A 13,224-nucleotide genomic window follows, 5' to 3' on the forward strand; every position below is an offset into this window, starting at 1 on the left:
AGTCCATTCTAAAGGAGATCAGTCCTGGGTGTTCATTGGAAGGACTGATGTTAAAGCTGAAACTCCAATACTTTGGCCACCTCATGTGAAGAGTTGACTCACTGGTAAAGACTCTGATGCTAGAGGGATTGGGGGCAGGAGGAGAAACGGACGACAGAGGATGAGATGGCTGGATGGCATCACCTACTTGATGCACATGACTTTGGGTGAGCTCTGGGAGTTGGTGATGGACAGGGAGGCCTGGAGTGCTGCAGTCTATGGGGTCACAAAGAGTCAGACATGACTGAGTGACTGAACTGAACTGAACTGAAAGGTACAGTAATAGTATGAAGTTGCTGTCTGCATTTATCAGTATCTTGTAAACTAACAGCAGTAAAATTCAGCTTCTGGTTGAGTCCAACCTAGCTGTCTGCCACCACTCTAGCCTTGCTCTCACTGACAGTCTCCTGCTTGTAAGTTTTAGGGCAGTTTTAACTGTATATTCTCTTCAGTGTTTCAAAAATCTTTGGGCCTAGTCTCATCCAGAACAATCAACTACACTTACAGTATGTTTGAAAGGCATCAAATAGCAGGAAATACAAATACGATAAAATATTCAGTCTTCTTATTAAAGTAACAGAGTTCTTGGTACCTCAAGTTTCTAACATCTAACTTCTATCATTATTTTAGCAATTAATAACATTTGCTAAAGAGTGAATTAATGTCCTGTGCAAAATCATGGAAGATATATTTATATTCATGTAAGAAAAATTCTTATTTGAAAAGTGCTACCTTCAAACCATCACTAATTCTGAACAGTGTGAAAGGGTCAGAATAATTTAGGATATTTGTTTCCCAAAGCAATAGTGTTAAATTTGACTTAAATTATCCAGTATTGAGTCATGAAAATGAAAGTGAAAAGAAGTGATCATGGCAGATGCTGAAACCAGAAACCAAGAACAAAAAAGATAGCTGAAAACTTTTTGAAGTAATAAATAAAATAATTTTAAAAGAAGAATCCAGATTTTTCAGAGGACACCTAAAATGGAAAAGATGTGAAGGTGAAGAGACATACATTTGCCTATTTACTGTTTAAAAACTTAAAAAGTAGCTTAATTCAGTTACTAAAAAAAGATTACAGAAATCAACTTAAAGATTTTTGTTATATCTACAGCAGAGAATGAAGTATATAATTAGTATTTATACTTAAAAAGTCAAAAGGTGGTACCATCAATTTTTAAAGATATTAAAGATGACCAGCTGTTAAAGCAGAAAGTGCAGATTGTAGAGCTTGGTTTGGTACTTGTGGAGTCAGCACTATTTGTGACATATTCAAGTGAAAGCATCTAGTTGGTAGTTGGATACTGAAAGCTGAGGTCAAGGTGGAGATACTTAGACGGTGATGTGGATGTAGAAGCCATCATTGCAAATAAAAACAATGGAATTGATAAGAGGATAAAAGGAGTTCCATGAGAAAAAAAGTTGGCAGAAGATGAAAGCCCAGGTTATATCTATGGTAAAATTGCAAATGGTGAAAGTTAACCCTCAAAAGGAAACCAAGAAAGAATTGATCTCTTATGAGGAGTATCAGGAATGTGTAGAGTCATAAAATCTAAGGCAATAGAGATTTTTGAGAAAAAGGAGACAGCTAACAGTATCAAATGCATAATGAGTGACACTTCATACTATGAGGTAGGGAAGGAGATAAGAATGAATAAAAATGCATAGAAGTTCCTACGTAGGGGAGCTGGAAACTAGAGTTAATGCCGTAAAGCCTCTATTTCTTCCATGAAATAGGAAGCAAGATTCTACAGACAGGTTTCTATATATACCTAAGAATCAAAGACAAGCAAAACACAGATTTAGAAACCAACATTAGAGACATTAAACACACACACACACACAACAGTAACAGAAGTTCTGATGTCTCTAATGTTGGGTACTATTAGCGATTTGCTTTTTAATCTACTGTATGTGTGTATGTCCCTTGAACAACAAGGAGATCCAACCAGTCTATCCTAGAGGAAATCAACCCTGAATGTTCATCAGAAGGACTGACGCTGAGGGTGAAACTCCAATACTTTGGTCACCTAATGCAAAGAGCCGTCTCATTGGAAAAGACCCTGATGCTGGGAAAGACTGAAGGCAGGAGGAGAAGGGGATGACAGAGGATGAGATGGTTGGATGGCATCACCAACTCAATGGACACGGGTTTGAGCAAATTCTGGGAGATGGTGAAGGACAGGGAAGCCTGGTATGTTGCAGTGCTTCTGCTGCTGCTGCTGCTGCTGTGTCGCTTCAGTCGTGTCCGACTCTGTGCGACCCCATAAACGGCAGCCCACCAGGCTTCCCCGTCCCTGGGATTCTGCAGGCAAGAACACTGGAGTGGGTTGCCATTTCCTTCTCCAATGCATGAAAGTGAAAAGTGAAAGTAAAGTTGCTCAGTCTTGTCTGACTCTAGCGACCCCATGGACTGCAGCCCACCAGGCTCCTCCGTCCATGGGATTTTCTAGGCAAAAGTACTAGAAAAGTACTAGGGTGCCATTGCCTTCTCCAATGCTGCAGTGCAGGGGGTCGCAAAGAGTCGGACAGGACTGAGTGACTGAAAAACAACTATATATAAACAAGGCTCTTTAAGAGTGACAGTAAGTGTTGAAGCAAACAAACCAAAATCTAATATTCTCATTATTGTTCAGATCACATGAAAGCCTAGTACCGTGTCTAGCACCCAGTAGGTATGCAGTAAGTATTTGTGGAATGAATGAAGAAATGAAGACATGAACTATGAGACAGCATAAAAATATCTTAAGAACGAGAAGATACTAGGACAGGCCTTGTTGCAAATATTTGAAATTAAAGAATATGTACTCCAAACACACACTTATATTAACAACATTTAAGATGTGAGAAAATTCTCACTTGATAGGTAGAGAGATGCATTATAGGGTCTTAAAAAACCTGAGTGAGATACAGCAAAATTTTGTTTCATGATTCTTATTGTCTATAAATCATGACACAAAATGGTTTAATTCCCATGTGTCAGAAAATTAAAGGTATTTTCAAACAAAATTTATCAAAAGTAGATCCTAGGCAGGTCATGTAAGAAGAAGGTAAAACTTAATGTATTACTTTTATATAATAAAAACTGTTTCTTCCAACACAGACATACAGAAGAGCTGAAAGAATAGTATTACAAACACATTATCTGTCTAGATTCCCCAATTGTTAATATTTGCACCTTTTCTTTATCTCTTTCTCCATTTGTTTCTCAGCCATTTTAAAATATGTTGCAGATATGACATTTCAGCCCTAAACACTTCACCACTCATCTCATAGAAATAAGATTATTAACATTAATTAAATTAATTAACATTAATTAAAAGTTGCCATTTAATATATAGCCCATATTTCAATTTTCCCAACTGTTCCTAACCTATCTCTTATAGTTTATTTTCTTATCCAGGATTCAGTTAAGTTTCATGTATTACATTTGGTTGTTATAGCTCTTCATTCTGTTTTAAACTAGAATAGTCCTCTGCCCGTGACTTCTTTTGTTTTTCACAATAGTGAATTTTTAAAGAGTTAGAGAGCTGGTTGTCTTATATTTATAATGTCCCACATTCTGGCTCTGATTGTTTCCTCATGATTACGTTCAGGTTGAACACTTTTGGACCCAAACACAACACAGACGATGCACTGCATTAGGACTTACATAATAGGGAACTGTCCCCCTATTGGTGATGCTAAGCTTTATTACTTGGTTAATATAGTGGCTCCCAGTTCTCTCCATTGTAAATATACACTTCCCCTTTATAATTAACAAGAGTCCGTGCGGTGGTATTATGAAACCATAAGACTGTCCTGTTCCCCAGCAGTTTTTTACCCAATAATAATTTCAGCAACTCTTCATGGTCCTGACCTAGACTAATTACCACACTGGTGGTTGCAAAATGGTGATTCTTCTAATTCTATCATATCCTTGCTCTTGCATATACATGGTACATCCTGTGCAAACTCACTTTATACATTTACTGTCCCAGAGGGATGAACCATTTTTTAAAGAAGTTCATGCTACTTTTGGGGTCACAAAGAGTCAGACACGACTGCGTGACTGAACTGAATGCTACATTTAATGGAGAATGGCATTTCAAAATCAAGACCCAGGTACCAGATATGCATACTACTATTCCTAGGCACTTCTTTCAGTGGGCAGAGCTAACAAGCTATGAACTGTATCTATACCAATCTATGAATCTACATCTATATCAATACAGAATACACATATACATAAGTACCTATATACTTCTACATGCAATATATATACACATAAGTATTTATATACTTCTATAGTAATATATATATACACATAAGCACTTACATATATACAGGACTTCCCAGGTGGTTCAGTGGTAAAGAATCTGCCTGCCAATGCAGGAGACACAGGAAACTTGGGTTTGATCCGTGGGTTGGGAAGATATCCTGGAGGAAGAAATGGCTACCCACTCCAGTATTCTTGCCTGAGAAATCCAATGGACAGAGGAGCTTAGGGGGCTGTAGTGAAGGGAATGGCAAAGAGTCAGACACGACTGAGCATATATATGCATATATATACATACGTATACACGCACACACACAAAAGTAGTTATATAGTATGCATATATACTCTATATAGGTATAGATAGATAAATATATATATAAATCTTTATAAATAAATAAAGATATATATTTATCTTCATAAATAAATAAAGATATATAGATTATAAGTACATATAAAGATATACATTGACCTCTTGAACAATGCAGGGGTTAGGGGCACTGACCCTCCTTGCCCTTGAAAATCCATGTATAAGTTAGAGTTGGCCCTCTGTATACACAGTTCCTCTATATTTGCATTTCTGCATTTGTGGATTCAACCAACCTTGGGTCATGTAGTACAATAGTATTTACTATTAAAAAAGACCTATAGATAGGTGAACCTATGCAGCTACAATCCGTGTTATTCAAGGGGCAGCTGTACACAATTATATAGCATTTGGCCTTGGAGTACAAAATGAATCAGGGCAAAGGCTAACAGAGTTTTGCCAAGAGAACGCACTGGTCAAAGCAAACACCCTCTTCCAACAACACAAGAGATGAGTTTACACTTGGACATCACCAGATGGTCAATACCGAAATCAGATTGATTATATTCTTTGCAGCTGAAGATGGAGAAGCTTATATAGTCAGCAAAAACAAGACCAGGAGCTGACTGTAGCTCAGATCATGAACTCCTTATTGACACATTCAGACTTAAATTGAAGAAAGTAGGGAAAACCACTAGACCATTCAGGTATGACCTAAATCAAATCCTTTACAAGTATACAGTGGAAGTGGAAAACAGATTCAAGGGATTAGATCTGATAGAGAGCCTGAAGAACTATGGATGGAGATTTGAAATATTGTACAAGAGGTGGTGATCAAAACAATCCCCAAGAAAAAGAAATCCAAAAAGGCAAAATGATTGTCTGAGGAGGCCTTACAAATAGCTGAGAAAAGAAGAGAAGTGAAAGGCAAAGGAGAAAAGGAAAGATATACCCATCTGAATACAGAGTCCCAAAGAATAGCAAGAAGAGATAAGAAAGCCTTCCTAAGGGAACAATGCAAAGAAATAAAGGAAAACAACAGAATGGGAAAGACTAGAGATCTCTTCAAGAAAATTAGAGATACCAAGGGAACATTTCATGCAAAGATGGGCACAATAAAGGACAGAAACCGTATGGACTTCACAGAAGCAGAAGATACTAAGAAAAGGTGGCAAGAATACACAGAAGAGCTATACAAAAAAGATCTTAAAGACCCAGATGACCATGATGGTGTGATCACTCACCTAGAGCCAGACATCTTGGAGTCCCAAGTCAAGTAGACCTTAGGAAGCATCACTACGAACAAAGCTAGTGGAGGTGATGGAATTCCAGCTGGCCTATTTCAAGTCCTAAAAGATGATGCTGTGAAAGTGCTGCACTCCATATGCGAGCAAATTTGGAAAACTCAGCAGTGGCCACAGGACTGGAAAAGGTCAGTTTTCATTCCAATCCCAAAGAAAGGCAGTGCCAAAGAATATTCACACTACTTCACAATTGCACTCATTTCATATATTTGCAAAGTAATTCTCAAAATTCTCCAAGCTTGGCTTCAACAGTATGTGAACCCAGAGCTTCCAGATGTTCAAGTTTGATTTAGAAAAGGCAGAGGAACCAGAGATCAAATTGCCAACATCTGTTGGATCATTGAAAAAGCAAGAGAAGTCCAGAAAAATATCTACGTCTGCTTCATTGACTATGCTAAAGTCTTTGACTGTGCAGAGCACAACAAACTGTGAAAAATTCTGAAAGAGAAGGGAATACCAGACCACCTTACCTGTCTCCTGAGAAGCCTGTATGCAGTCAAGAAACAACAGTTAGAACCAGCATGGAACAATGGACTGGTTCAAAATTGGGAAAAGAGTATGTCAAGGCTGTATATTGTCACCCTGCTTATTTAACTTCTACACAGAGTACATCATGGGAAATGCCAGGCTGGATGAAGTACAAGCTGGAATCAGGATTGCTGGGAGAAATATCAATAACCTCAGATATGCAGATGATATCACCCTTACGGCAGAAAGCGAAGAGGAATTAAAAAGCCTCTTGATGAAGGTGAAAGAGGAGTGTGAAAAAGATGGGTTTAAAACAAAACGTTCAAAAAACAAAGATCACAGCATCCAGTCACATCATTTCATGGCAAATAGATGGGGAAACAATGGGAACAGTGAAAGACTTTATTTTGGCGGGCTCCAAAATCGCTGCAGATGGTGACTGCAGCCATGAAATTAAAAGACACTTGTTCCTTGGAAGAAAAGCTATGACAAACCTAGACAGCATATTAAAAAGCAGGGACTATCTTTGCCAACAAAGGTCCATACAATCAAAGCTATGGTTTTTCCAGCAGTCATGTATGGATGTTAGAGGTGGACCATTGAAAAAAACAGCACCAAAGAACTGATGCTTTTGAACTGTGGTGTTGGAGAAGACTCTTGAGAGTCTCTTTGACTGCAAGGAGATCAAACCAGTCAATCCTAAGGGAAATCAATCCTGAATATTCATTGGAAGGACTGATGACGAAGCTGAAGCTCCATTACTTTGGCCACCTGATGCAAAGAACTGACTCATTGGAAAAGATCCTGATGCTGGGAAAGATTGAAGGCAGGAGAAGAAGGGGACAACAGAGCATGAGATGACTGGATGGCATCACCAACTCAAAGGACATGAGTTTGAGCAAGCTCTGGGAGATGATGAAGGACAGGGAATCCTGGCATGCTGCAGTCCATGAGGTTGCAAAGAGTAGGACACGACTGAGCAACTGAACAACAACAACAACACTTATATAGTAGCAAGTTTTTACACAACTGATATGCTTATTAACATATATTTTTCTAATTGTATCATTTCTTCTCTGTATATTAACTAACATATATTCTTTTAAAAATTATATAATGTGTATGTGTGTATGTATATATATGTGTGTGTGTGTGTATTTTCCCCACTAAATCTTATGTTAGTACTACTACATTCCAATTAAATGCAACACCACAGCATTCTTCTTCAAATTCCCCTATTCCATGTGTGTTTCTACTTTTTCCACAGTATGAACCCAGATTCCCAATAGCAATATATGTACTCATTTGCTCTATGCTGCAATAACTACAAACTGTTTCAGAATTACAAAACCAAGATTACTACCAATAATAAATGTAAATAAAGATTTACTTGCAATTAATTTTGTGTTTAGACTCTTTTCCAGTAAGTACTTAATCCAAAGCAGAAGCACTAGGAAATGTAAATAATTTATTTACATTAGGGATTTGATATTATGCAACTGTGGATCTGGGTAGACAGTCTATGTGAGACCAGTGTTTCTGGGTCTACTGATGGAAACCATGAGGAGGGACTGCAAACTCTCACCACTCAGGGCTCTCATGACAACTCCCATGATGGACATCCTGTAGGAGAACACAGTGCTCTCCACCACAGTTAAAAGTGCACTCCATAGAAATGGTAGCAGTTATTGGCATTTCTGGCTTATGAAAGAGAGCCACCAAAGAGCTCTAAAAGTTACCCTCACAAATTCATTTCTTACATCTTTGGTGAAGAGACTTTGGATCCTCTCACAGGATAGATGTACCCTCTTATGTAAGTCCATGAATCAAAGTAAATTGATCATGGTCAAGCAGAACATCACCACATTAGGAATCAGTGAACTAAAATGGATGGGAAAGGGCAAACTTAATTCAGATGACCATTATATCTACTACTGTGGGCAAGAACGGAGAAGGCAATGGCACCCCACTCCAGTACTCTTGCCTGGAAAATCCCATGGATGGAGAAGCCTGGAAGGCTGCAGTCCATGGGGTTGCTGAAGGTCGGACACGACTGAGCGACTTCACTTTCACTTTTCACTTTCATGCATTGGAGAAGGAAATGGCAACCCACTCCAGTGTTCTTGCCTGGAGAATCCCAGGGATGGGGGAGCCTGGTGGGCTGCCATCTATGGGGTCGCACAGAGTCGGACACGACTGAAGTGACTTAGCAGCAGTGGGCAAGAATCCCATAAAAGAAATGGAGTAGCCCTCATAGTCAACAAAAGAGTCCGAAACGCAGTACTTGGATGCAGTCTCAAAAGTGACAGAATGATCTTGGTTATTTCCAAGGCCAACCATTCAATATCACAGTAATCCAAGCACATGCTCCAACCACAGATACTGAAGAAGCTGAAGTTGACCAGTTCTATAAGACCTTCTAGAACTAACACAAAAAAGAGGTCCTTTCCATCATGGGGGATTGGAATGCAAAAGTAGGGACTCAAGAGGTACCTGGAATAACATGTAAGTTTGGCGATGGTGTACAAAATGATGCAGGGTAAAGACTAACAGAGTTTTGCCAAGAGAACACACTGGTCATAGAAAACACCCTTTTCCAACAACCCAAGACATGACTCTACACATGGACATCACCAGATGGTCAATACTCAAATCAGACTGATTATGTTCTTTGCAGTCGAAGATGGAGAAGCTCTATGCAGTCAGCAAAAACAAGACCTAGAGCTAACTGACTCTGGCTCAGATGATCAGCTCCTTATTGCAAAATCCAGGCTCAAATGGAAGAAAGTAGGGAAAACCACTAGGCCATTCAGATATGACCTAAATCAAATCTCTAATGATTATATGGTGGAAGTGACAAATAGATTCAAGGGACTAGATCTGGTAGATAAGAGTGCCTGAAGAACTGTGGATGGAAGTTTGTAATGCTGTGCAGGAGGCAGTGATCAAAACCATCCCAAAGAAAAATAAATGCAAGAAGGAAAAGTGGTTATCTGAGGAGATTTTACAAATAACTGAGGAAAGAAGAGAAGTGAAAGGCAAGAGAGAAAAGGAAAGATATATCTAACTGAATATAGAGTTCCAGGGAAGAGCAAGGAGAAATATGAAGACCTTCTAAAGTGAACAATGCAAAGAAATAGAGGAAAAAATTAGAATCAGAAACGCTAGAGATCTCTTCAAGAAAACTGGAGACTCAAGTGAACATTTTATGCAAGAATGGGCACTATAAATGGCAGAAGCTATAAGGACCTAACAGAAGCAGAACAGATCAAGAAGCAGTGACAAGAATACAGCGGTGACAAGAATACCATTGTACAAAAAAGGTCCTAATGACTCAGATAACCATGATGGTGTGGTCACTCACCTAGAGCTGGACATCCTGGAGTGTGAAGTCAAGTGGGCTTTAGAAAGCATTACTATGAACAAAGCTAGTGAAGATGACAGAAGTCCAGCTGAGCTATTTCAAATCCTAAAAGATGCTGCTGCTAAAGTGCTGCACTCCATATGTCACCATTTAGACAACTCAGTGGGGCTACAGGATTGAAAAAGTTCAGTTTTCATTCCAATCCCAAAGAAAAGCAATGCCAACGACTGTTCAAATTACCACACAATTGCGCTCATTTCACATGCTAGCAAGGTTATTCTCAAAATCCTTCAAGCTAGACTTCAGGAATATGTGAACTGAGAACTTCCAGATGTACAACTTGAATTTTGAAGAGGCAGAGGAACCAGAGATCAAATTGCCAACATCCATTGTATTATGAAGAAAGCAAGGGAATTACAAAAAACATCTACTTCTGCTTCATTGACTAAGCTAAAGTCCTTCCTTGACCATGTGGATTACAAAAAAACTGTGGAAAATTCTTAAAGAGATGGGAATACCAGACCATCTTACCTGCCTCCTGAGAGATCTGCATGGGTGTCAAGAAGCAACAGTTAGAACTGGACATGGAACAATGGATTGGTTCCAAATTGGGAAAGGAATATGACAAGACTGAATGGTGTCACTCTGCCTATTTAATTTATATGTAGAGCACATCATGCAAAATATCAGGCTGGATAAATTGAAAGCTGGAATCCAGACTAACGGGAGAGATGTCAACAACCTTAGAAATCACTCTAATAGCAGAAAGTGAAAAGGAACTAAGGAGCCTCTTGATGAGGGTGAAAGAGGAGAGTGAAAAGGCTGGCTTAAAACTCAACATTGAAAAATCTAAGATCATGGCATCCTGTCCCATCACTTCATGGCAAACAGACGGAGAAAAAGTGGAAGCAGTGACAGATTTTATTTTCTGGGGCTCCAAAATCACTGTGGATGTTGACTACAGCCATGAAATTAAAAGACACTTACTCCTTGGAAGAAAAGCTATGACAAACCTAGACACCATATTAAAAAGCAGAGACATCACTTTGCGAACAAAGGTCTGTATAGTCAAAGCTATGGTTTTCCAGTAGTCATGTACAGATATGAAAGTTGGACCATGAAAAAGGCTGGGCATTAGGGAATTGATGCTTTCAAAACTGTGGTGCTGGAGAAGACTCTTGAGAGTCCCTTGGACAGCAAGGAGATCAAACCAGTCAATTCTAAAGGAAATCAACCCTGAATATTCATTGGAAGGACTGATGCTGAAGCTCCAACACTTTGGCCACTGACATGAAGAATCAACTCATTGGAAAAGACCCTGATGCTGGGAAAGATTGAAGGCAAAAGAAGAAGGGGCCAGCAGAAGTTGGCATGGTTAGATAGCATCACTGACTCAATGGACATGAATTTGATCAAACTGGAAACCAGTGGAGGACAGAGGAGGCTGGCATGCTGCAGTCCAAAGACTTGGACATGATTTAGTGACTGATCAACAACAATGGGATATACTTAAGGAGATGGTCAGCAGGTCTTAAAGGATGTAAGAGGATTCTGGGAAATAGGTCCAGTGGAGATAATTTAACACAGTAAATCCACCATAGTCTCCAGTCAGGAAATGAATTAATCATTTTATCTGTATGTGTGCTGGTTGTTCAGTTGTGTCCAACTCCTTGCAGCCTCATGGAGTATAGCCCTCCAGGCTCTTCTGTCCATGGAATTCTCCAGGCAAGCATACTGGAGTGGGTTGCCTTTCCTTTCTCAAGGGGAATCTTCCTGATCCAGGGATTGAACCCAGGTCTCCTACATTGCAGGCAGATTCTTTACCATCTGAGCCACCAGGAAAGCCCTTTCTCCATATAGTTATGTTATTAATTTGATGTGAAATTAGATTTAGTTTTTTAGATTGTACTTTTTCATTTATTTACACTCATAAAGTAAAACCAAATTAAAAGGTATACTCAGGTAACTCAGGGAAGTCTTGCTCCCATCATACCTCCTCCACCCTGCTATGACCCATCTCTTATCAGGTACTATTTTCAATATATAGATATAGTTTACCATATTTTATATGGAAAGCTACACCTACACCTTGAAATAAAAGCAAACTTTAAAAATTCAGCACCCCATATTACCAAATTCACAAAGAATGTTCCAAAGAACTCTAATTAACAAGACCAAGGATAGTATAAGCAAGATGTTATAAGATTAAATAACATATTTATATAAATACCCTCTGTTAAATGTTAGAAATATAATATTTAACAAATTTTATGAATTAAAAAGCAAGATCTTCCTTCAAGAGTTAAAGTCTGAGAAATAGAATTTCAGTGGAAGAGATGACCAATGCTAAAATGACTGAAAACCTAGACTTGATGTAACAGCATTTTATTTTAAAAACAACAAAGGTCTTTTTGTTGACTATAACCTTCCTATGTAAGAATAATGGGGTGGGGTTGCTTATATGATTTTTTTATAATATTAACAAATACATGGTTCCTAGATTATTGCAATGAGAGAGTCTATTCTTTGTTAGTTGGACCAAATCTGGAACAGTGTTTAATTCACAGGACCACGTTTTAAGAGGAACATTGAAAAGAGTACACAGAAAGAAGAGAAAAATGCTTTCAGAGAACTTCCTTCACATATTTGAAAGCAGTTACACAGAATAAGAAACAGATTCATCCTGTGTTCTTCTATAAGGCAAAACTTAGATCAGAATATAGATGTCACAAAGAGGAGGATTTCAAGTTACAGTTGAATAGAGTACTGTATTAGTGAGGTCTCCCTCACTAAAGTATCTGAGTAGATTCTAGAATTCTACAGATGAGATTCCAAGTGTCTCTCAGTAGGAAGGCTGTGCTAAATCAATTCTGATTCTATTTTCTGTGTGCACCTAAATACTTATGAGAGTAATCTACTATTAAACAACACAGGAAGTATTATTTGTAATGATGACCTTGATTAATAAAGAAAATATTAAACTGTGATTAGCTATACAGCATTGAACATGGTTGGAGTTTCTAAGCTTCCTAGAAGCCTTTTACCAGATTTCAGTAGTTGACAACATTCATGAGGGATGAGACCTGGGTGGTCAAGTCTGGCTGATGGATGGGACTATTCAGTGTCTACTGAAATGCAGGTTTCAGGATAGAATCACCAGTTGAAAATAAACATATAGTCAGGGAAGAGAGGTTCAGACATTGCAGCAAGGCTTTGTAACACTGTCTCAGTCATCCACTGGAGCAATGTTCTCACCTAGGCTGTTTTCCAGCATTCTGTGAAAACATAAATGTCATAGGGGGAAAGGGGATGAGCATGTGTGCTCAGTCATGTTCAACTCTTTGTGACCCCAAGGGGATGGTGAGCAAAAGCTAAAAGAACTGTGTTGACTAAAATGTCTGCAAGACTTTAGAACGCAAGATAATACTGCTTTGATGCCCATATGGCATGCTATAACACAAAAGGGAGGTGTTATTTCTGTTTCTGC

The sequence above is a fragment of the Bos indicus x Bos taurus genome, chromosome 4, assembly GCF_003369695.1.
Source record: "Bos indicus x Bos taurus breed Angus x Brahman F1 hybrid chromosome 4, Bos_hybrid_MaternalHap_v2.0, whole genome shotgun sequence".
Taxonomy (NCBI): Eukaryota; Metazoa; Chordata; class Mammalia; order Artiodactyla; family Bovidae; genus Bos; species Bos indicus x Bos taurus.